Raw genomic sequence first — 26,685 nt, forward strand, 5'->3', positions numbered from 1 at the left:
TGGAAAAATGAGATAAGTGTTGCTTCTCTCTCCAGGCGCCGCATGAATCAGAAAATGGCCCTGAATGTCTCACACAGTCATATCGGCATGGATGATTCGGTTATTCTACTACAGTAAATGCTAGTCGGTTCGCATTTGGTAGAGCTCTGTGAGCTGCTGAAATGCAATTTCGGTTTTCAAAAAGGGAAGTTTGAGTGTTGTTTGATGAAGAATTTCTAGTGTATAGCGTTGGATGCTTTTTGTTGATTTAAGCCGGACAGGATGGAGTACCTGAAAGTTATTTCACAATAACTATCTGCGAATAATTCTACCAAATGGTCGTGATAGTAAAGACATCTGTCTAGTGTGGATAACAGTATGGTTTCACTAAACAAGTTTGTTGCAGTTTAAAATACCTCCACCAGTGTTGGAGATGAAGTGTCCCAAAATGTTATGTAGTGTGGTTTCTGAAGCCAGCAGCTCTCTTCCCCAATTTTTTTTTTCCTGAAATAACTGGCCTGTTAATTGACAGGACATGAAATAAAAGTATTACATTATAAAATATTAATTATACATATTGATATGCTTAATTGTCTTTATTAATTTGACATTTTAGGAGCAAAGTGAGGGACACATTAAAGCACAAGTATTGGTTTATAGACAGACACATATTCACTTTATTACCAGTTCTGTGCAGATGTTCTGGAGCAGATGGATGCTTTTCTCCCTCTGGCTGTGGCATTTAGAGAGGACGGCCTGCTGCCGGTGTGCTCCAGCTACGTGGAGGTGTGTGGCCGTGTGACCTCCCTCTTACTGACCAGACTAGAGGAGAGGGGAGCGGAAGTGCCGGCCTCCACTTCCTTCAGAAACCTGCCTATTCTGATGGCCACCAGTGTCCACATCCTCCAAACACTCACGCACTATGAAAGCCAGCTCAGAGACTCAACAGGCATATGAGATTTAATGTTTTTAAACATAAGCTTAAAGAATACCTCCTAGCTCTAGCATTCAATGGGGTATAGTAGTTGCTTTTGTAGGTTATCAAACTGAGGGGTTTATTTCATTATTTATATGTGGTGTTACTGATGTATGTTTTTATGATTGCTTATGTGTTTGTACAGCACTTTGTTCAATGACAAGTTGTGTAAAAGTGCTTAATAAATAAATAAGGAAGGAAGAAGGATGAAGGATGAGATACACTCAATCTCACTAAATTTACTAATTATACTAGTATAAAATTATAATAATAATGAGAGAAAAAAAAATGTATACTAATATAAAAAGTAATTATAATATTTGTTAATATAACTATATTTTTTACATTGTTTTATTATAATTATTTATACTCTGTAAAGCATGATTTTTTTTCCCTTTTTCAATAAGAAGCAACAGCTTAGACCTTAAAACAAGATCAATATTACTGAAAAATTGTAATAACTGCAAGAAGCAGAAGCAAAACTTTATTTTCTGAATATATTCTTAATATATAATTTCTTTCTTAATTTTTAAACAAAAACCTAGACAGATTTAGAGTGGTTTATGCTGAATACACTATAATATATTACATACAAAAAGAAGAAGAATTAAAAAAGCAACAAAATAAAAAAATTTAATTAATAGCCAGAATCTTAATGTGAAATTTTACGTTTTACTTTTCATTTTATGTTATACAATTTCTTATTTGCATGTATTTGCATTTTCAAATTCACATCTTAATATGCGGCCCAAGTACATTAATCAATAATTTAAAAGCTGTACTTTATTTCCACCTATTTTCTGTTGTGGATGTGGTGTAAGAAATGATAAAGAAGTCTGATTCTCTATGATGTGGTACCCCGATTTCATAAATTAATCCAAATCTCTTCTTGGATGAAAATAAAGTAAAATAATTGAATATAAAATGGTATATAAAAAAAATCTCAGCTTGGGTTTGACCTGTGCATTTATACTTAAAGTGAAAAGCGTTTGGAGAGCCTTGAGCATTGCTAAAGTTCACCGATTTATAGAACACTTTGTCAAGGCCAGGTTTCCCCGGCCAGGCAGCCTGTCAGATGGATGCCAGATTTACTAAAATGCTGTAATTGGATTGTAAAGAACCAGAGTGAGACGTATGTGGGCTGGTGGGCTCTGACAGAACTTTTCACATATGTATTCGTAAGGTTATAGCCAAGAATGAGCGACAGAAAGTCATACAGAATGGGGTATCGGATGTATGTGTGGCCTTGTACTTGAAGAGAGGAAGTGAGAAAATATTAGGCGAGGAAGAATGAGGTGTTGAATGATTGACAGGTAATAATTAGAGCCATTTGCTGATATTAATCACAGTGGCTCTTTGACCTGTAAACTACACCGCTTTTGCATTAAATCAGGCCTTGTGTCTTTGATGTCTCCAACCCCAGGCCTCTAACTCTGCTGCCCATTCAGAGAAGCCAGGATGTGATGGCAGCCGTGCACGATCACCTGACCAGCTACTGCATCCATGTGTGTGCCACTAGTATACTACAGGATGCCAAGAGCCACTACTTGAGTGACCCCAACCCGTTTTACAGGGTACAGATGGCTGAAGCTTTTCTGGCAATATTTCAATAATAGTTCACATTACGTGTAAGCCTGTTGAAGGCATTTTTGTAGGGTTGGGTTAGGTTATTGGAAGACAAAACATCCTGTACCTCTATAAACTGTGCTCAAGGACAAATCTGTGGTTAAATCACATTGCAGATTCACATTCAGATCATAAGTGTATCTGTACTGAAATGCTGTAACATTTGTTAATAAATGATAAATTGTGTTGTATTGTATTCTTAAGTAGGCTTCCTCTTAAATCCTTGGATTTGCATGCTGCTATTTCTCGTTGTCCTTGACTATTTAGTTGACTTCTCTTAGGCTGTCATGAAAGGAGTCAGGTGTGTACATCCAGCCTTAGTGCTGCCATACTAAAGAGCATTTTTTATGACCGCGTTCAAAACATCTTATTTAAAATGCTTGAAAATGTTGTGTATATATATATATATATATATATATATATATATATATATATATATATATATATATATATATATATATATATATATATATATATATATATATATATATATATATATATAGCATTGTGAATGTTGGAATGCTTTTAAATGTGTCTTGTTTTGTTTTTGCTTTGTTTTGTTTGCAGGTCTATCTGTTTTGTTGACCAATGGAAAATGATGGATTATTTGGGAAAGTTATTTAAAACTGTCATTCACGTTTTTGAAGATAGACTTGAATGTGCATGATACTAACCTAAATTTTTATAATTCATGACTGAAAACATTTTGTAACATGATATTGATGTACTATTTACATTGTAATGCAATGTCTGATTTTAAAATGGGTTTTAAAGGATGAATTTTGAAATTTTACATTTTAAGTTGATATATAACGTCTGATGATTTCTAAAATGTGATAGAGAAAAAGACAACGAAGAAGTCTTTTTTTTAAACAAAGGTCAAAACTCCTGTTATAATTTAGATTTTTGAGGGTGCACTCTTGTCATAAATTGATCTATTAATTCTCCTACATAATTTTTAACAAAAAACATTGGTAGAATATATATTTGGGAGTCTTAGACCTTTCCAACGATATATAGTTTGTCAAGATTAGATTAGATTTGATTGTAATATAGTGAAGTAAACCTAGGCGTCAGATGACAGTTAAGGGGTTAAAACATAATTTTTCATTAGATTGGATATGGAGTTATTCATTTCTTTTAATTCGTTTAAACTCTTAAAACAACATATCCAATCAAAATTTCAGTTTGTTGACATCATCATCCAAAAATGATTTAAATAAAAATAAAGATTTGTATAAAATTTTAGATATAAAACAATATGGAGGCAAATAGTGGATAATTGATAAATTTGTGTAAAATGTTTAGAAATGGTAAAAATAATAATAAGAAATTAGGTTAATTTAGAGCAAAACGGTTTGAAAAGTATTCCCTGATGGTTTTTAACTAGATTATTAATTAATTTATTTATTGAGTAAGAATTAATATTTCATTTGGCTGCAATTTTTGATAAAAAAATATAAAAAATAAATAAAATGCATACTTTTAAGCATTTTCAGAATTAATAATGAGTATTGATATTTATATTAAATATCATAGGGATATTAATATAAAAACTAATCTTCTAGGAATATTACTATAAAGAGTTTCTAGCTATATCATTCTCATAAAATCCTTTCCTCTAGTTTCCTTTCAGTGGGGCTTGCAGTGCCCTGAGGTAGCGTTAGACTCAACCATCTGTGTAGTCCTAACTTTACCTCCATTAAGATATCGGCACACACATAAGCCATCTCTCACAGATGAATACACACACATCTGCCCATTGCGGGGCTGTGGGGCAGACTGGCCTGCTGTGCGCAGGTGTGCAGCTGGCTCTGCAAGTCTGCACCTCTGCTGACCTGTATCCCCTCTCTTTTGCTTTTTTTCATTCATCCCTCCATTTCATTTCCTCCTAAGCAAATGGCACAGGGCCGGGGGCTTCCAGAGGCCCGGTCGCTAGCACCAAATCCCTGGGTCCAGACGTGTGGTCATGGCCCTGTGTGTCTCTTTCTATGGCTGACTTAGCCGTGGCTCACTGGTGGACCACGTCCCAGCTCTCATTAGGAGATGTAGAACATGGTTGTTAATAATCTCTCTTTGGTCACACTGTGAACTCCTAATGCTGCTTCCTCTTTGCCTGAAAGTAATTAGCCTCTTAGGAAACCAGAGTCTCTAGTCCTTTTTTATCATTTTTTGCCCTTTCTGAATTGTGTTTCTAGTTCTTGATTCTCAGTTTGAGCTGTTTAACATGTACAGTATCACAAATTCTGACCCTTTAGATTAATCATCTTACTCTTGTTATGCACTAGCTTTGTTCTCTGTAACTTTTGCAAAACTTTAAGACTTATTGTTAATTTAAACTTGATAATTTGCATCTTTTTGTTCATCGTGCAAATTTGTTCATTTGTTCTAAGGTTTGATGTTACTTTCTCTCAAAGTTAGTTTACAGAAATGTTACAGAAATACATTTGTAGTTAATTTTCAATATTTTGAATCTTATTCAAACATAACATTAAACAGATTTCTGTAATTTAATCTAAAAAAGACATATTTTTACAGCAAAGGTTTTCAAATGGTGTTTTAACATGTTATACAGTGCAAATTTGGAATCATCAACAAGTTTGAAAGCCTCTGTGTAAAAAGAAAATACAAAAAAATCTCCCACCAAACATCACATAATTCATCAAATCTGATGTTTAGACTTGTTCATGTTTATGCTGTTTTTCACCAGCCAAAAGTTATATCATTTCGTGGAGGATGATGTCTGGATTTTGTTATTTAAAGGGATATTGCAAAATATCAATTGGATGGAAAGAGAAATTTAGGACACAGGAAAAACCTATAAAATCTGATTTAAAAAATATTTCAAAGAAAAACATTTATTTAATCTTTTGTGATCAGAGTAAATAAAGTAAAGATAGCAACATCTGCTTAAGCTTGAGTAATGAAATGATTTAAAAACTCACTCCTGTGTTCACATAATTGTGATATTGTGCAGAAGAAAAAAACAGTTGCAGATTGTGATTTCCATTTTGAAATCAGGAGTTAAAGTTATGATATTTTGGCCAACATATTAAGTCCCAGGTGATGAAATTTGAAGTGTACTGCAGAACAGGAATTACTTTCATTTTTGAGTAATTTTTGCCTCTGACATCTTGACTGTATGTCTGGGTAATGTTCAGAGGAGCAGTGATTGAATATCCAGATAAAACTTCAAAGTATTCATGCATTCTCTCTCTCTCTCTCTCTCTCTCTCTCTCTTTCTCTCTGTGGTAATGAGGGGTCCAGGTGCAGTGTGCAGGTGGCATGACCATGAGGGTCTGGAATGACCTTCTGTCTTTTCCTTTCTATTATTTTTTGTCATTTATTTGCCATGATATCATCATCATCAGAGGCGTCGTGCCCATTCGAAGTGAGGGGGCACGTGCCCCCTCAGATTTCTGAGCCAAGTGGATTTTAAATGCAGCTTCCAAACGAAAAAAAAAAAATTGCCGAATAATATTTTTTATATATTTGATACAATCACAGCGGTGAGATTAGATCGTTCAGTGCACAGCATCAGCTGCTAAATTCAAATCTGCGTTCGCTGGCTGGCGCTGAGCCAGAGACAGACGCGTTCGTACAACACTTCATGATAACCAATCAGAAACTATTCTGTTGCGCTTATGGATGCAATGGCCAATGAGAGACGTCCAGAAGAGTCATCACTGAAACGTTTTGTTCACTTGCTCGCTGACTGAATTATTTAGCGAATTCTCTCATCAGAAACAACAAAAAGTGCAGATGTGCGTACGAATGTAAGTAAGATATTCGTTTCATAATGTAAAGTGCTTCAGTGATTTTAATGGGAGTTTTTGAGAGTGCCTGAACTCTGGCTAGACTGAATGAAAATGTTTTTTGATAATGTAAATGTTCTTTACTCTCTGTAAAATGAAAGTGTTAAAATAAGTATCTTACAATATTGTTATTAAAATTTACATTAAATGCAAATTCAGTCGTATTAAAAATATTTTATGGCATGATATGGCACTTAAGTAAAAAGTCAGGTTTTTATGTGTTAATAGATTACACTACATTTTCATATATTGATCAAATAGCAATCTATAAAGGTGCAAAACGCGTTTACCTACACATATTTGAGAAACGAGATACCCCCCCCCCCCAAAAAAAAAATGTGCCCCCTCAAAAATCATGAATGCTTGACGCCCCTGATCATCATCATCATCATCATATCTCTTCCAGTCTCTAGTTGTCTATTTTTTTGTCTCCTCCACCTTTTTTCTTAGGGCCAAAGGTGTTCTTTCTCCATTCAGATGTGGCACTATTTTCTCACAGTCCTGCGCGGTGACCTTTGGGGCTCCGTTGCCCCCGCACAGGCCCGGCAGACATTGGCCCAGGTGTTGTGTGAGACCCTGGAGGTCTTAGTTCAGAGGTACTCAAGAGCGCAACCCTCCTACAAAAGACTCTCTCAGATCAGGTACCAGATATGAAGACCTGCCACAATTTTACATTAGAGCTGTTGCTACTTTTTAAATTGTGTGAGGTAGGAATAGGAAACATACAGTTCATTGATGATTCCATTCACAATTCCATTCCATTCCCTCCCATTCCATTCCATAGACGCATAATTGTTTGCTTCTTCTTTGCTTCGTCAGTGTGTGCATTTCTATGTTTTAGTTTTTTTCCTCACCCCCTTTATATTAAAGGGGTAGTTCACCCAACAATGAAAATTTGATGCTTATCTGCTTACCCCCAGGGCATCCAAGATGTAGGTGACTTTGTTTCTTCAGTAGACCACAAATAGAGATTTTTAGCTCAAACCGTTGCAGTCTATCAGTCTTATAAAGTAAGTGGATGGGAATCATGGCTAAAACATACAACAAAACAAAAACTTGAACTGCACTGTTTCTCATATAACAATTTGTGTAGCATGTAACATTCATGTGCATCTGTTGCGTTGTGGAGATGCATAATGCAGGAAATTGCATGCATGGTTAAAGTCACCCGCCTACATCTTTGTGGTCAGCGGTCACACTCAAGCACATTCTAACAGAGAGCAGACATCCATGCTGTCTGATTGAATGATCTTACTGTATTTCTGCTGCACTGAGAAGCACAAGCCCGCCTCCAGGAACCTCGGACTTAGCAGACAGTGTTGAATGCTTTAGTGATTATGCCAGTGTTCGACCCCAGGGTCAAATCAGATCTTCAGATTTGTAGAACAGTCTCTCTTTGTTAGCACATGGCCCTGCCTCAGTGCCTGGCGGAGGGCCTGGTTCTTTCATGCTAGACCGGGCCCAACCACCCAGGCCTTGTGGGTTGCATTAACACGTACTTAAAGTGGTTAAAGATGCCACAAGAACACTCTTCCCCTCCACTCCAGGACTGATTAGAAAGAGCAGATCGCCTAGGGCCGCAGGGAGTTTTTTGTTTCAGCAGATGAGCTTTGCTGCAAGGACACCCGGTTATGAGCTCTTCAGTGCCGAGTGAGCTCAGAGTCTGCCAGGCAGATGGACTTTTCCTCTGCTCCATTCTCTTTTTCTCCTATCTGGTGAAAGGGGAACTTTCGCTGTGCTATGAGGCAGAACATGATTGGTGGGTGATGAAAAGCTGAGTTTGATAGGGAAACCGAAGTAGGTAATATGACCTCTCTAGATGCTGAGAGACTGTACAGAAGTACAGGATTCGGTGGTTTGAACTGAACAAGACATACACTGATACATGTGTAATTGAAAGTAGATGCATGATGCAATATATTTGTTCCAATGGTTAGTGGTTGATATTGGATATGTTATTGTTCATGCTGATTTTCCCTATTTTTTACATTTACATTACTGTTCAAACTGTTCCACAAAGATATTAAGCAGCAACAACTGTTTTTAACATTGATAATAATAATAAATGTTTTTATTTTTATTTTATTTTTAATACCATATCAGCATATAAGAATGATTTCTAAAGACTGGAGTAATGGAGTAAAAATTGAGCTTTGGCATCACAGGAATACGTACTTATTATTACTTATTAAGTACTTATTAAAAATGCATAAAAAACCACAACTTTATTTTAGATTGTGATAATATTTCACAATATTTATGGTTTTTTTTTTTGGTTGAGACTTCTTTAAAAAATATTTAAAAAGTTTAACCAGCCCCAAAATTTTGAACGGTATTACACAGAAACACATTGGATTTTTGCTAGAAAATCTTGCTTAGGACACAGTGTGTGCAGCTGAGTTATTCCTAATATGTGGTGTCTCATTGCCTCCTACAGGGTTGATATTACAGCTATTCTGCTGTGCGTGGAGCATCTGATGTGGAGTGTGTGTGACTCTGTGGAGGAGCTGCTAAGGCCTGATGCCACTCATGGATCTTGGATGTGGTCCATACACAGCCTGTGTCACCAGCTACTGACTGTACTGATCATCCTTACATCACCTCTAGCAGAGCTGCACAGGTGACACGAGTCAGATTTAACTTGTGGATTATTGTGATTTACAGAGGTGAGATCATGGCTGGACTGGCCATTGGGCATACCGGGCATTTGCCCGGTGGGCCGACGTGCTTTTTGGGCCGATATCTCATACTCATACTTTTTTTTTTATTTTTTTTTTTAAACGGCCCATAAAATTTGTACATCGGCGGCCCATTCGTTTTGTTTTGTTTTGCTTAATTGGCGGCGCTGGGTTTGTGCCGGTGTAATGCATTGGTCAAAGTCAGTGTTGGTTTTTTTTCTGACAGACCAGCCCATGAAACACGTAGATCAGCGGCCCATTGGCTCTTTTCTTGATTGACACTGGGCTGGCCCAATCACAACTTTAAACGAGTGAGCGAGCGAGTGTCAGTGTGTATCTGTAAAAAAAGATGAAGAAGAAACGCAAGGAATGTGCAGATAAATAGCGTGAAAAAATAGAACCAGGCCCTTAAAGCAGACACTGTAAACTGTGTCAAAATATATGTTTTCTGACCTTCATCAGCTCCTGTGGCAGATGATGATAGTGAGGACGGAGGATCAGGAGAGAGATGAGAAAGTGTAGAGCCTGCAGTAAGCATAACTACTTTCAAAACACTTAGGCCATGTCATGAGTGTAGATTATTTCCACATCTGCATAGTTGACGATTACCGCAATTCACTAGAAATTTAATAAGAGGCGTTTGTAAACCATGTTTTCCGCCAAAATAAAAGCTTGATGCAGTTTGCGTCAAAATAAAAGATATCAAGTATAGAAAGTATAGAAAGTATAGAAATTGGTACAACTAATTAAGAAAGTTTCCTTTATTTTTTTGTGCATTTGTTTTACAAAATATGGCTATTACTGTCATTGGATTAATATTATAACTATTATTATGTATAGGTGTAATGTAAATAGACACTGTAACTAAAAGAGGTTTGAATTTTTCTCTGTTTAATTTGCACACTGAATATGGGTTGGAGCTTTTAATTTTGAACTCTCAAAGTGCACCAGATTAATGAATTTAACATTAAAATGCACAAAATTTTCTCACGGGGAGGCATGAAATGCCCGGGCCGATTTTTTGTCCCAGTCCAGCCCTGGGTGAGATTAGCACATTGAAAACTGTATTTCCCTCTCTATATATTTGTATATTTATTTTATTCTCCAGGGTTTTTCAGGGAGGTTGCGGTGGAGGAAACAGCAAAACTCCAAAGTTTCCAGAGGGAGTGAACAGTCATGAAACAAAGTGGCTGAACGTAATCAACCCAGCACTGTTCACAGAGGAGCTGAGCTGCTGAGGTACTGATAGGAATAAGCAACAAATAAAAGTGTTCAGCCCATAATCCCTTAGAGTGATTAACTCTTTAATTAACCACCCCAGAGATGTATCATAGTTTGAATTACTCTATTAAAAATTTGGGGTTGATAACATAAAAAAAAAAAAAAAAAAAAGTATTTTATATATACGTCTTTATACTCGCCAAGGCTGCATTTATTTGGTCAAATATTCTGTAAAAAGAGTAATATTATTATGAAATATTATTAATATGAGATTATTACAATTTATTATTTTAATGGCAAAGCTGAATTTTCAGCAGACATTATTCCTGTCTTCAGTGTCATGTGAATCTTCAGAAATAATTCTAATAGACTGATTTGTTCCTCAAACATTTTTTTATTATTAGCAATGTTAAAATGTCACAGTGTCTGGTCTGTGTTTCCCTGGGTGTCCAATAGTGGTCTAACTTCCCCATAGTCACCCCACTGCAGGCACAACATTTCCCACAAAGCCTTTGTCCCTTTCATCACTGTTAATTGCACACCTGTTAATTGCACTCAGCTGTCTCCACTTTCATCGTTTTCACCTGTCTATATAAACCGGTCTGTTTCTATCTGTTTCACGGAGTCCTTGTTTTCCATCACCTGGCTTTCTCGTGTTCCCTTGTGTTTTTTCATGTTTCTTGTTTTTGGACTGCTTTTATTGTTATCGACCTCTTGCCTGTTTTTGGATTTTGGATCACCCCATTAAAACACTGCAACTGGACCTCTCGTTTCTTGTGTGCATTCGTTACATAAAAAGAGTCATGCTGCTCAATATTTTTTGGGAAACCGAAAGTTCAAAATAACAGTGTATGTGTGTGTGAGTGTGTGTGTGTGTGTGTGTGTGTGTGTGTGTGTGTGTGTATATGTGTCAAAAGACAAAACCAGTCTTAAGTGTAATTTTTTCAAAACTGAGATTTATACATCAACTGAAAGTATATATATATATATATATACATATTGAAACAAAAGTTCACCGACACAATATTGCATATAACACAATATTGCATATATGTGTGGTTCTTTTGTAATTTGTAAGTATATATTTTGTATATATTAAATATGCATTTTTGTAACAATGCAAATTACTACATTTTAATCATACTTTCATTCGTGTACCTTTGTGAGTGATTGTGTGTGTGTGGGTTTAACAGTAGACAAATTAAATAAATAGTACAGTTATAATATTAGGAAGAATAATAATAAATAAAATACTACAGTATGATTACTTATTTACATAAAATTTTGTCACCTCCAAAAAAATTACATAATAATGTGACATTTTTTAAATAAAATATTTGTAACACAAGAATGCATAAGACATAAAAACCACACCAGATTGCTCTGTACCTTTATTATTGAGCCCATTTTTAAGTTTTATTACAAGAAAAACACATAACTCATATAATATAGGGAGTTGTTGCAGATCACCCAGATGAGGCTAGTGTGGCCTTTCAGTTTACGTTCATGCGCTAGATGCACACAAAAACAGTTAATACATTACTGCAGCCACCAGACCCCCAAACTCACCGCTCTAATGCAGGCCAGATGCAGATGCCATAGTTAGTCATGCTGTTTATGCTGACATGCGCTGCGGGTCTTCAGCCCGGGTGTGAAAGGCTGAAACTGAGCCTGTAGGAGGACTGTGAAACCAAGCAGAATGTCAACATCACCCTCCTCAAGCCCCCCAGCACTGCTCCAGACTCCCACTCCAGCGTGATATCATCGGGTGTCCCGCTTACACAAATCACTAGTCTTCAGCCCCACCGACTCCACTTCCATGAAGTCGCAGGGATTTAAATTAGTGCATTTTTATTGCCTGCTCCGTTTTTATTTATTTATTTAGCCTTGCTGTGTTCAAGATTCCCTGAGGGTCTCGTGGTGAGGGCCCCACCAGAGCCAAAAGGCCAGACACCAAAATCAAACACTTCTCCTCGCTCAAACACTCCAACCAACTGACAGTTTGGATTATTAAATAAAAAAGTAATAAAAGAGACAAGAAATATCAATAAATCATAGAGCATTATGGGCAGAAAAGGGTCTTTTTTTTGTAACGTGTAGAAGTTCAAGATACAGTGAAACCTGACGTCATGGTGAAGCTTACAGATTTATCAGGACTATTAAAGTGGGATAATGGGTGGATTACCGGTGCTTTGACATGACAAAGCTGTTGCTTAACTAAAGCATAATGTTCCCCTATTATGTAGCAGAATTCAGCCCGCCTCTTTTTTGTGCCTTTATGAGCATCACATTTGCTCTTTAGAAATAAATAATGATAATTAGTGCTGTTTGTTTGCTTAGGTAAGCATAACACACTTTTTTTGCATGAGGTCTGTTTATCTGACATCGGGATCAAGTTGGTCACTTAAATTTGTTGTGATGGCCAACTGAAAATTGCTTTGTTGGAAAGTGACTGCTGTGTGAGCTGTTTTTCATACATTGCTATCCCACTGATAACAGAAAATCAGTCAAGAGACTTACAGTTGTTACAATTATAAAAAGGTCCTAGATCATATGATCACATGTATGTTTTAAAAATCATAAACTTTCAAATGATAAACTTTTTTTTGTTGTGATGATGATGATGTTTTGTCATCTGAACAATCAGCATGTTATTAAACAAAAGAACAATCCATTGACCATACTGTACTTTTATCACTCATTGCCTTCATTCCTGTCACATGATAATGGATTCTTTGTGGTAGAACTGTTGTTCTAATATAATGTGCTCTTTTGAATGAAGAGGAGATGTCCTTGGATTCCTAAAATTCTTTTTCAATATGTTCTACAGCAACTGTAACTGTAATGTGGGTTTTAATGTGACTTTATCCAACACCAGTATAACATTATAACATTATAACAGTATAACCAGTACAACATATCTGTATTTTGTAAGCAGCATTGAAATGTTTTCTGGTGAATAAATGAATAACAGTTTTATGTCATTTTTGTGGTGATGTAGTTAATAGATCTTTTGAACTTTCTGGGGAAAAAAAAGAAATGTATCCCTGTTTAACAAAAAATTGAAGCAGCACAACAGCTTTCAGGATTGATAATAATAAAAAAGTTAGCATATTAGATTTCTGAAAGACCATGTGACACTGAAGGCTTGAAAAATGGCTGATGAAATGTCAGCTTTGCCGTCACAGAGATACATTACATTTTATAACATGTTAAGATAGAAAATAATTATTTCAAATAAATGTGTTAAAATAAACAAAGCTTTGGTGAACACAAGATACTTCTTAAAAATAAAAAAGTTATGAATTTTAATGAGCTTAATATAGATATTTCTGTTGTTTAAGGGATTTTCCAGCGTGTGAGGGATCCTCTTTATGTCTGTTTGAGCTACTGGTGTCTGAACCCTGTTACAATCCAGCTCTACTTCTGCAGATCATCCTTCACAAGGACTGCTTCGTGCTACAGATCATCATCTCATACTCCTGTAAGACTCTTAAAGCACTGACACACTTCTTACAATGTACATGTACCCTAACCAAAGATTCCAGATGATGTTGCTCTAATGAAGCATGCTGAAAGTTGGCAAAATATAAAAAAATATATAGTTTAGTTGATTTGCCAAAATGTTGATTCATCTCCACATGCGTTCAATTCTGATGTAGGTCACAGAACAGAAGAGTGGCTTGCATTGAGAGAATACGAGGAAATGCTCTTTGAAGCCCGGCGCTTTCATTGGTTTCCACAAATGAATTTAGTACAATTTATTGGTGGAAAGACTGATTAGCTGTGAGGATGACCCAGTGACCTTGCTGCTCTTAATAGCCTGCACCTGTTTTTAATGGGTCTTCTTTTCACATGTCTACTTCTGTTTTCAATAAGCTGTTGTGTGCACCCGTGAACTGATCACAAGATGGTAACATCGCTCGAGTCGCCCAACACCTGCGCAGAGGAACCGTCCTTTCATTCTCGCCAAGTACACTATAGAAATCGCTAATTGCTAGTCTAAAATTTTTAATTGCACTCTGTTAAATTTGCTAACAAGTAAATGCTAGCTGAGGTCTTGAGAGGCTCGTTCCAATCAGACACATTTGATACTTATTATTTCACAAAGTAAGGCAAATCCACCTGTATTTTCCACCATCTCGTGTGCTGCTCAGCTTCATCAGATTTGTGTTTCGTCCTCAGGCACATCGGAGATTCATCTGGACTGTTGTAAGAATGTCGTTTTATTCACTCATCACCCTCCTCATCATTTCTGAATCAATAGAGCTCAGTAATAAACACTCATGTGAGAGCAAAGCGAATGACCTTTAAAGATTTTCCTCTTTCTTCCTTCCACTCTGAAAAGTCTAACCTTTAAAGGCTGTTTTGTGCTTGCACATTAATTCACATTATGGCAGAGCTCATTAATAACCAAGCTCGGCTAAGAGCACGTCTGCCTGCGTGCTCTGGTGTGGGAATCACTTTGCCGTAAATCAACACTGCCTGGCCGCAGCCTGGCTAATTAAGAAGAAACGCGGTGGCTTGGGTGTCTACCGTTTAGAGAAACCTTTTTAAAGTTCCTCACTCCAGTCGCTGTCTCTCAGCACAGTTTGGGAGCATTTAGCGAAAAGCTGTGCTGTAAATAGGAGCTTGTTTGAGGAACTGATAGCAATGTCTTGTTCCAATTAAGGGCCTCCAGTGGAAACTCATCTGTGAGGCCCGGTAGAAAATCAACAGGTGTGTTTGTTGGCAACATTTCAAGGTTGCAAAGGTTTGTTAGCAGAGGATAGAATTGGTTTGTGGAATGCCTTCCCTCGAGAAACCCCAGCAGTTCATCATAGTATATCCAGTGGCTTGTAAATGAAAGATTGCAAAGAGGCGGTCATTAACCTGTCCGGCCCTTTGCCGCCCCTTGTGGCTATTTATAAAAGTCCCCTGTTTTGTTTCAAAAGCCTTTAATAAGTTTTTATGCCTTTTTGTCTTTTAATGTATTGGAAACTGGGAATCGAGGAATACATTTGTGGTGTGATAGACTGGACTGGAACCTGCATTTCCTTGACTCTTCAGAATCAGAATTAATCTGGTTATGTCAAACTATTTTAAATGGCATTTAATTGTTGTAAATGGTTTTGAAAAATGTTAATATTGTCAGTGCTATCGTCGGAGCCTTGTGGGAAGCTGTTCCATTTCGGGTTTGAGTCTAGGCTTGAATACCTTTCCTGATCCCATCACCTTTTCTCTCTACCACTTCGCTTCCTATCTAGCTGCTGTCCTATCAAACTTTACTTTTTTGCACACATATTGATAAGAATTAATGGATTTTTTTCTTTGTTAAAGATAAGAAGTTTGAATTAAGAAATATTTAAGTTTGATTTTTGTTATAACCTGACAAACTAAAAAGTAAACTATTACACTGTAAATGTATGGATTTACATGTCAAATCCTTTGTGCCTGACCTCTATGGAAAAGGCAAAGAATGGTAAAGATTATAGCCTGCTAATACACTACACAAATTGCAAAAAAATGTTGTTGTTCTGTGAACGATTAAAAATGCACTTTAATTCAAAGCAAAAAAAAAAACAAACAAAAAAATACACGTTCCTCCTACTCCTGTCTTTCAACCATCTGTCACATAGAATCAAATTTTCACTATTAAATTCATTCCAGATGGAAAAAATAAATATAAAATAAACCCTCTGATATAAATCAGTTTTTAGTTACAACTGGATAATTAGACTGAAAGACAGAACAAGACACCAAACACCAAAACCTCACAAAGTAAAAGGGCATCTATACCCGTTTCCTCACACTTGTACCAAAAGACAGCAGAGTCAATTCTCATTGCTCCTTCAGCTGCAGTAGAATTCAGGATCCCTGTTAAGCAAAGCAGTGTTAGCTAACCTCACGCTCTACTACGACATAATTTTGGCCTGTCATTTCAAAACAGTCCAACATTTATCAAAAATCTGCAAACAGCAGCTTGCTTTTTATCAGAGATACTCATTGAACGCTGCGTTGCATTCGATTGCCTATTCAAACGCCTGTCATCTCTAGGAAGTGAGACTGACAGGGCTGAACCAAAGTCACAACCATCCTGCATTCTCTACAACCCCACAGGCCTGACAACATTTGTACTAGGGGATTCAGTCACATCTTGTTGTTGTGGTCACACCCTAAACATGCTCGAAAAGTCCTGAAACTTTGCACACGCATCAGACCTGGTGAAAATTTATGACTGATATAGGTTTCAGAAGAGGGTGTGTCAAAATGGCTCAACAGCGCCAGCTATTCTAAAAAAAATCAACAGCTTTCGAGCTATGTTTCACCTACATGCATGAAAATTGGCACACACATGTAACACACCGATACCTACAAAAAAGACTCTTCTAGCAAAATTCGAAACCCAACAGGAAGTCGGTTATTTGTAATTTTATGAGCAAATTTTGTGTTATTTTTGTCATTTGCATGCAGTTGTATTTTAACGAACTCCTCCTAGAGATTTATTCAGATCAACACCAAATTTGGTATGCCTAATCTAAAGGCCTTTGCGATGTTAAATTGCGAAGATCTTGAGTTTTTGTTGAAGGGCGTGTCCGTGGCGGCCTGACAAATTTCGATGTTTCGCCATGAAAAAGGAATTTGCTATAACTCAGACATACAATGTCCAATCTGCCCCAAACTTCACATGCTTAATAAGACTCCGGACTTGTACAGATTGACATGCCCATATTCAGTTATAGTCATAGCGCCACCTATTGGTAACAGGAAGTGTCATATTTTACGCTGTGATGAACTACTCCTAGAAATTTTTTTGTGGTCAGTCTAATCTAAAGCCTGTTCGATGTTAAATTGTGAAGATCTTGGGTTTTCGTTAAAGGTAGTGTACATGGCGCCATGATAAAGTTTGATGTCTCGCCATGGGAATAAATGATGTTATAACTCAGGCATAAAATGTCCTAACATCCACAAGCTTCACATGTGTGATAAGAGTCCTGGCCTGAACACATCGGGATGCCAATAGTCCATTGGGTGTGGCAAAATGGCTCGACAGCAACCACCTATTCACATTCAACGGTGTGCGCTTTGAGCTACATTTTACTCACATGTATGAAATTTGGTACACACATATAACACACCAATACCTATAAAAAAGTATCTTGGTACAAAATTTGAATCCCAACAGGAAGTCAGTTATTTTGAATTATCTCTGCAAAATATGTGATGTTTTTGTCATTTTCAGGGGTTGTACTTTAACGAACTCCTCCTAGAGATTTATTCAGAGCAACACCAAAGTTGGTCAGTGTAATCTAAAGGCCTTTGTGATGTTAAATCGTGAAGATCTTTAGGTTTCTTTAAAGGGCGTGTCCATGGTGGCCTGACACATTTCGATGCTTCACCATGAAAAGGGAATTTGCTATAACTCCATCATACTATGTCCATTCTCCCCAAAAATTCACATGTTTGATAAGACTTCTGCCCTGAACAGATCTAAATGCCCATATTCAGTTATAGTCATAGCGCCATCTGCTGGCAACAAGAAGTGTCATGTTTTACGCTGCAATGAACTACTCCTAGAAATCTAATGACATCAACACTTTATTTTGGTCAGTCCAAAGTTAGTGTAAAATAAAAAAACCCGCTGGTGGTGAACCCGGGTGCGAGGCCATTCATTGCTGCTTGCAGCTTTAATTCTGCTTGTTTTGTTTAGATTTAAATTTACTTTATATACAATACTGTTCTTTTATAAAATACTTTATATACAATACTATATAAAAATAGTATAACATTTTTTACAGAACAGAACATTCAAGCTTTGCCTTAACAGGAATAAATTACATTTTAAAATATATTAAACTAGAAAATTTATTTAAATTGCAATATTTAATCAAATAAATGCAGCCTTGGTGAGCATAAGATGCATCTTTCAATAACAAACAAACAAAAAAAAAAAAAAAAAACTTTTGTATGGTAGTGTGTATGTAAGATAGGTTAATGCATCACCTGATAGAGCCAGTGACAGACCCGGCAAATAGTCTCTCCATCTTGATCCGGACCAATCATATTGTTAAGCCTTGTTATTAGTTTTGATAACACTTAAAATAACCATGATAATGTACTTTCAGGTCTCTGTGTGGAAAGAGGAACAGAAGTGTCCCCTGATACTCACACAGCAGCTGCAGAGTTTTTGGAAGCTGTTTTTTCCGTCCTGTCCTCCCTCAACTACCTCACCAGGGCTTTAACTCGAGCGCTAGAGGGCTACCTGGACCAGAGACACCTATGGGAGCACTTTTACAACTTAGCAGGTGCAGCCATGCAAGAATTTTTCCATGCTCTGTCCTGCATTTGTTTAGACTTCAAAAGGATGCAATTTTAGTCAGATGTGGCTATTCAGTTATGGTCCAGTTGGAAACCGTTATCACCATGTGCCCCCATTGTGTCCCCTAATTGCTTCAATAACAAATCTGACCAGCTGGAAGCCTATCATCAAATCAATCCCATAATTAAACCTTCAGCTGTCTCGTTCATTGATTATTTATTTACATTTCAGCGTTCTCCTTGTTCCTCTCTGCAAAAGCCACAGCATGAACATTTTTATTGTGTCAATGTTAACCGTATTGATTTTTCATGCTGACATAGAAACTGCAATTATGACCTGACACCTTTTGATTTGGCTTTGATTCAAGGGGTTTAATCCAAGGTGAAGCTCTTATGTTTTGTGTTTTATTACATGTGAGAGGTAATTATAGTTGCACAAATTAGACAAATGACAGAGGTGGGAGTGGGAGAGTGTGTTTTATGCTGTTATTCTAATGTAAGGGATTGTGTTTTTGGCTTAACTGACCATGACCAATCTTCCCTAAAGATAATCTTATAGATCTTGCTTAGCACCTTGATTGTGCCATTTAACACAGCTAGTCGGACTGCTCAGGAGAATGATCCATATTTGTACTTTTTGGCACTGTGGATGTTTAGAAATGTAACTCCCTTAAAACACATTTTTCAAATGCTTCATTTTATTTAATTTTTTGCTAACGATGTCCAAAAATAGAAATATATGCATCACAGGAGAATTCAGTCATTTTGCTTTTCCTCAAGTTCCTAGATCTTGTGTCATTTCCATGGCATAATGACAACGCAATGAGGCGTGATATATTATAATATTGAGGAAAAATTTATATAAATAATTTTTTGCACAATACATAATGAAACGATATATGTATTTATGTATATATGAGATATGTTTTTTTTTTTTACTCATTGTTTACATCAGATCTGTATCTGGGACAAGAGTAAAACAATACAATCAATGTACAACCCGAATTCCGGAAAAGTTGGGACGTTTTTTAAATTTTAATAAAATGAAAACTAAAGGAATTTCAAATCACATGAGCCAATATTTTATTCACAATAGAACATAGATAACGTAGCAAATGTTTAAACTAAGAAATTTTACAATTTTATCCACTTAATTAGCTCATTTAAAATTTAATGCCTGCTACAGGTCTCAAAAAAGTTGGCACGGGGGCAACAAATGGCTAAAAAAAGCAAGCAGTTTTGAAAAGATTCAGCTGGGAGAACATCTAGTGATTAATTAAGTTAATTGATATCAGGTCTGTAACATGATTAGCTATAAAAGCTTTGTCTTAGAGAAGCAGAGTCTCTCAGAAGTAAAGATGGGCAGAGGCTCTCCAATCTGTGAAAGACTGCGTAAAAATTTTTTGGAAAACTTTAAAAACAATGTTCCTCAACGTCAAATTGCAAAGGCTTTGCAAATCTCATCATCTACAGTGCATAACATCATCAAAAGATTCAGAAAAACTGGAGAAATCTCTGTGAGTAAGGGACAAGGCCGGAGACCTTTATTGGATGCCCGTGGTCTTCGGGCTCTCAGATGACACTGCATCACTCATCGGCATGATTGTGTCAATGACATTACTAAATGGGCCCAGGAATACTTTCAGAAACCACTGTCGGTAAACACAATCCGCCGTGCCATCAGCAGATGCCAACTAAAGCTCTATCATGCAAAAAGGAAGCCATATGTGAACATGGTCCAGAAGCGCCGTCGTGTCCTGTTGGCCAAGGCTCATTTAAAATGGACTATTTCAAAGTGGAATAGTGTTTTATGGTCAGACAAGTCCAAATTTGACATTCTTGTTGGAAATCACGGACGCCGTGTCCTCCGGGCTAAAGAGGAGGGAGACCTTCCAGCATGTTATCAGCGTTCAGTTCAAAAGCCAGCATCTCTGATGGTATGGGGGTGCATAAGTGCATACGGTATGGGCAGCTTGCATGTTTTGGAAGGCTCTGTGAATGCTGAAAGGTATATAAAGGTTTTAGAGCAACATATGCTTCCCTCCAAACAACGTCTATTTCAGGGAAGGCCTTGTTTATTTCAGCAGGACAATGCAAAACCACATACTGCAGCTATAACAACAGCATGGCTTCGTCGTAGAAGAGTCCGGGTGCTAACCTGGTCTGCCTGCAGTACAGATCTTTCACCTATAGAGAACATTTGGCGCATCATTAAACGAAAAATACGTCAAAGACGACCACGAACTCTTCAGCAGCTGGAAATCTATATAAGGCAAGAATGGGACCAAATTCCAACAGCAAAACTCCAGCAACTCATAGCCTCAATGCCCAGACATCTTCAAACTGTTTTGAAAAGAAAAGGAGATGCTACACCATGGTAAACATGCCCCGTCCCAACTATTTTGAGACCTGTAGCAGAAATCAAAATTGAAATGAGCTCATTTTGTGCATAAAATTGTAAACTTTCTCAGTTTAAACATTTGCCATGTTATCTATATTCTATTGTGAATAAAATATTGACTCATGTTATTTGAAAGTCTTTTAGTTTTCATTTTATTAAAATTTAAAAAACGTCCCAACTTTTCCGGAATTCGGGTTGTATATATAGCTGCAAAAATTATGTAGGTTTGATAAGTTTTAATGCAGGGGTCACCAATCTCGGTCCTGGAGGGCCTCTGTCCTGCAGAGTTTAGCTCCAACCCCAATTAAACACACCTGAACCAGCTAATCAAGATCTCACTAGGCATACTGACTTTCAAACAGGTGTGTTGGAGCTGGTTGGAGCTAAACTCTGCAGGACAGTGGCCCTCCAGGACCGAGATTGGTGACCACTGTTTTAATGTGACGGTTACACAACAATAAGAAACAACTGAAATCTATTAGCCTAAAAAAAAAATAAATAAATAAGTTTTCTTGGGAAAGAAAAATTGCTGATAGATAAAGAAATGATGAGTTCTGTCTCTCTTCTTCTTTGACGTAATGTCCTGTGAAAAAATATGAAAAAAAAAAAAAATTAAGAAATAAAATAGTTTTTACACAGTATCTAATAAATTTACCAAAAATAAGTTTGATATAATTATTAACTATAATTTATTGTCTTTCTTTCAGACTCCAGTAAAGAGGAGCTGACCTTGTTTAAATGCATCAGGTCCATTGTTTGTGAATCCACTACCAAACATTTGATCCACCTTGTCAGCATGATGCAGGCCTGTAAAGACCAGTCAGCACCTCTGGTTCGACAACACATACCAGAACATGTCCTAAGCAAAATCCCAAAAGAGTGGAACTACATTCCACAAGATCCTAAGTTTAATGAAACCAGCAAGAGTAAGTAAAGCTTTATTAACATTAATGTTCATTTATTTATAAAACATTTGTACCATTTTTAACTGTGAAGTTAAACGTAATCTTATTTAAGATAAAAAAATAAATAATTATTAATAAAAAAAAAGAAAACCTACCCAACCCTCATTGTTTTTCTCTCTTCTTATCAGACAGCACGAATCTAGCTATCTAAGCCTTCTCTTTCATTTTCACCCACCTTCCGTCAACCATAGCCTCTCTTCCACTGCCTGTGCGCTTCCTGGTCCAGGTCAGCCTGGGCCAGTAGAAGGGTGTTCCCAAGCCTCTGGTCCATAAGGTGCTTCAGGGCCTGGAAGAGAAGAAGCCCAAATGGGCCTCCATGCAGCTGCAGAAGGCACGAAAGCTTCGCTGTGATAGGTGAGATATCAAAAAAAAAAAAAAGACAAGCCTGATAGAATCTTATACTAATTTAAGCCCTTAATAGCTAATTCTTCATTAAGCTCATCCATTATAAAAGATGTTTCAGGCTTTTGACATTTTAATGTGTTAACCAGTTAACTAATCTATTAATGTCTTAGTTGGTCGCTGTCTATTGATATTTTGATGTCATTTAAAGACTTCAATCTCACAATTCATTCATTTTTAGAAATTAACTTAATTCTTTGGCAAAATAATTATTTTATTTTCTTTTATGTGTGTGTGTGTGTGTGTGTTTTCCTAGCCTGCAGCTTGTCATTTCAAGCTTTTTGATATGTGTACAGCCTTTTTGACATGTCACCCACAGGATTTGAGTGTAGAAATCCGACTTAAACCACAGAAGAAAGTGTTGCAATCCTTGAATCATGTACTAAAAATCATCTTAGCAATATAAAATCATCTTAGCTGTATAATACAAGGCTTAATGATAATGATGAGCACATTATCTTATGGCAGGTAATGTGGACCTTAATTCAGGGTTTTTTGTAATGCCACTGACCTCAAAATATGTGATTTCCTTTTAAGGGGAATGATAAAGTTGGCTATATTTTTATGTGTAAACCTGTGATACAGTATTTTAGTTCTTTTTTTTTTTTTTTTTTTACTACTTTTTCTCTGAACTTTTCTCTGAGCCAGAATTTGAAAACCTCTGCCTTAAATAACAATCCTGTACTAATTATGTCTTCAAACGATTGATTTTGGAGCACTTCTGAAAAGTGACCTATATTTAATTATATTTTTCATTGTTGCCCCAAAAAATTACTTTTACCGTATAGTCTAAGCCAGGGGTGCCCAACCCTGCTCCTGGCCATCGACTGTCCTGCAAAGTTTAGCTCCAGTCCTAATCAAACACACCTGAAGCAACTAATTAAGGTCTTCAAGCTCACTTAAAAATTAAAGGCAGGTGTGTTTGATTAGGGTTGGAGCCAAACTTTGCAGGACAGTCAATCGCCAGGAGCAGGGTTGGGCATCCCTGGTCTAAGCCATGTCCAGAACAAAAGCTCACAGTTAATTACCCTGATTGAAAATGATTTAGCATCAAAAACAAAAAAATAATAATACAACTTTTAGTGTTCCGAGAAACACTGCTCCACGTGACAGGAAAAAAAAGTCAGGGGCAAAAAAAAAAAAAAAAAAAAAGAGTTAGCAAAAAGGAAGAGTGATTATGTATGGCCTTTCTTAGACATTCAGTGGAACCATTACTATTCATTAAAATAACCTTCACTTTCAGGCACTGCCTCCGGTGTAAACAATCAACGTACAGTGTGTCGGCGGAAAGCGGGTTAATCTAACCCCCCCACCCCCCCGCCAGCCCAGCTTGTCAACACACACACAAATGCGTACACACACCTCCCTCATCTCTTGTCTTTGCAAAGTAATTTGTAGAGGAGAAGATGATTGTTCTCCATCACGGTGACCCTGGCAGGCTTTGACGGCATGCATGCACAGATGAAGATGAATGCAGTGGATTCCGTGGGCGAAGGGGGTGTTCTGCTTCTTTCGGGGCACATTGGTCCTAATGACGTGATTGATAGCTTGTCCCGGATCCAACGAGCCTCTCATTAATCAAGCTGCTGACTGGATCCAATCATTTGCTTCACCTGCACACTGATGGACAGGGAAGGATACAGGCACAGGTGCTGACACCCTGGCTGCCCAGGGCCTTACCGCTTCTCTCTGTGTCATTGAAGCTAAAGGCCTGCCTGACAGGCCACACTTTCCTTGTCACTTTGTGATTGAATAATAAAAAAAGGAAGGAAGAAGGAATGGGAGGAAACAATGACGGTGGGTGGGGGGTGTATCAGATGGGAAGAGTGGTGAGGGTGATGAGGCATGCTGGATAGAGAGGAAGGGCACGGGAATGAGTGCGTTGAGGGGACCTTGAGGTTATAGCGAGTGACAGTGTCTCTAGATCCTGATCTTTCATCTCACTCTCTTTACTAGGTTTTATTTTTTCTTTTATTTTTATGTTTTCTTGTAAAAATAGAAAAATGTTAGCAAATCATGTGACTAAACTGTTTTGCCTCAACTGGCAACATGCAGCTCTTGGCATTTCGCACGGCGCACGTGCAAACCTTTGTGTGAAATTTGTAAGCGCAAACATAATTCCTGCTTCAGCTCAGTGATAGTGAAAATTGGCAACAGCTACTGTTATTTTGATATTTGATCACAATATAATAGATCACAACATCTTCCAGTAAGTGTTATATGATGGGTTGTGAATAAAAGCACCATTGATTTGCTAGAGACTCATGCCATCCGTGAAAAAAAAAAAAAAACATTTGATTAAGTAATTAATTTATTCTTAATCTTGCACGCTTTGTGTTGCTAGCAATCTGCGTAAAATATTAATGTAGCTATATATTTAGTAAAATATTATTTGGATTACATGGTATATTTATTCTACCCACCACCAGTGTACTATTAGATTTCTAAATCTTAAGACAAACAAAAATTATGCACTTCTATAGAGTTAAATAACTGTGATCAATATCTCTCCAAATTTGTACATTTTAAGATTAATGTTAAATTAAGTAGTAGTAGTAGTATTTTTACTATTTTAGTTTTTTAGTAAATTAAAATCACCCAAATAAATGAACTGGGAAACTTGTAGCTACTTTGTAAAACTGCCTTTAGAAGTATTTAAATTGAGTGATATAATAACTATTTTGCATTTATTTGATGTTAACCCCCCTCTCTCTTTTATGTGCTCTTCCGTTAGTGTGTTTGAGTGCGGCCCGGCACAGGATAGAGGTGGGCCCGCGGAACCGACTGAGCATAAAATAAGGCAGTTGCTGCTGGAGCTGTGCCATAGAGCAGGTGGTAGCCTGCACCTCCGGCAAATCCATCACAGCATCCAGCTCAATGAGGTAGCGAATTGCTGTTTTTCACCAAGCAATTAGGTGGCTGTTAGCCTGAGACAGACAGTGTGACCTGAAGCTGAGGGGAACGCCTCTGCACAGCTGCAGCGCAGAGACACAACTGCACCCAGACGCTGCTGCGTGGCCTCTCATAACAGCCTTCACCTGATTGAAAAAGTGATTGGGAAATATCATTATCTTAAACAACAGAAATAACAAATTAGTCTAAATCTTTCTATACACTTACATTACACTTGTAAGCCCCTTGCTCTACTTAACAATAAGAACACATCTTGGGAAATTAGTACAACTCTCACTTAAGTCTAATCTTGAGGACAATTCTTTGTGTCATATCTATACATATCTTTGTCCTCTTCCAATGTCCTGTTTTCAAATCCTATTCCTAGATAGACTGATTAATTTCTACCATTGTCGGCCAATTACTTGGGGAATAGAGAGAAAAGAAATGTCCATTATGTCCAAAATTGGGTATGTAATAATTGTTGAAATGTACTAATTTGTCCAGTGATGTGTTTAAGAAGTCTGTAGAGACTCACTGTTAATTTGACCACTTTAATAGTGTTTTAGTTTTGCTTAATGCAGCCTAATAATAAGAAATGCTTTTGCATTTTCTTTTGTAGTGTTTACTGAGGTCATTCCTAACACCACATGCAGAGACACATTCACTTCCTAACCTGTTGTTTTCTCTTCTGAAGCAAGCAGCCAAAACCAACGTGTAACCCAATTCAACCCCCTCACAGAGTGCAATTCTATCGGCCGTAACAAGTTTGATCAGGTTAGTCCTTTGTTATTTTCCCTTTTTTAACCTTCTTCAACTCGAAGTGCCACGAGTGCTCCCAAATAGCTTGTCGTTCACATAACTTTTATTTAAAGCAGTTCATTAATGCTGTGAACTACTTCTCTACTCTTTCACGCTTGAGTGAGTGTAACTTTCTGTCAAGGCCAACAGGCAAGGTGAATATAAGAGAGAGATTGAGAGACTTTAAACTGCTTCTCTAGGATGAACTCGACAATTCTCCATAGGTCCCTAAGCTATATTTTAGTGTGAAGGGAAGACACAAAGCAAAACATTAAAAAAGGTTAAGCAAAAGAGCAGAGAATTTGAAAACACTTGAAAGGTGAACCTCTTCAAGTGCGATGTGGCTTTGACGAAAGCGTGGAAAAAAAGCACCCCTTATGTGTTGAAGACAGTGTAGGTTGAAGATTTAATTACAAGAGCTGTGGCCCTCATTTGTCTTTCTCTTAAAGGTAGGATAAAGTTTTCTCTGCTCATGTGATGAGACTTTTTGCTATGCCTTTGAAGTCTTTGAAAGTCTGCAACCTTCTTTTATTAAGGGGAACTTTTCCTTTCATTATCTTATTTGGCTCAAAGTTTTGCCTCTGTTAAAATGCAACTTCTTTTCCTGTCGTTGGTTGCTATCTTCGTACTC

General features: G+C 37.1%; 1 pseudogene; it reads left to right on the forward strand.

Moving 5' to 3' along the window:
• LOC132134739 (uncharacterized protein KIAA0825-like) overlaps positions 1 to 26,685 on the forward strand; it is a 114,239-nt pseudogene that overhangs the window by 20,412 nt on the left and 67,142 nt on the right.

Source organism: Carassius carassius, chromosome 4 (genome assembly GCF_963082965.1).
Source record: "Carassius carassius chromosome 4, fCarCar2.1, whole genome shotgun sequence".
NCBI lineage: Eukaryota > Metazoa > Chordata > Actinopteri > Cypriniformes > Cyprinidae > Carassius > Carassius carassius.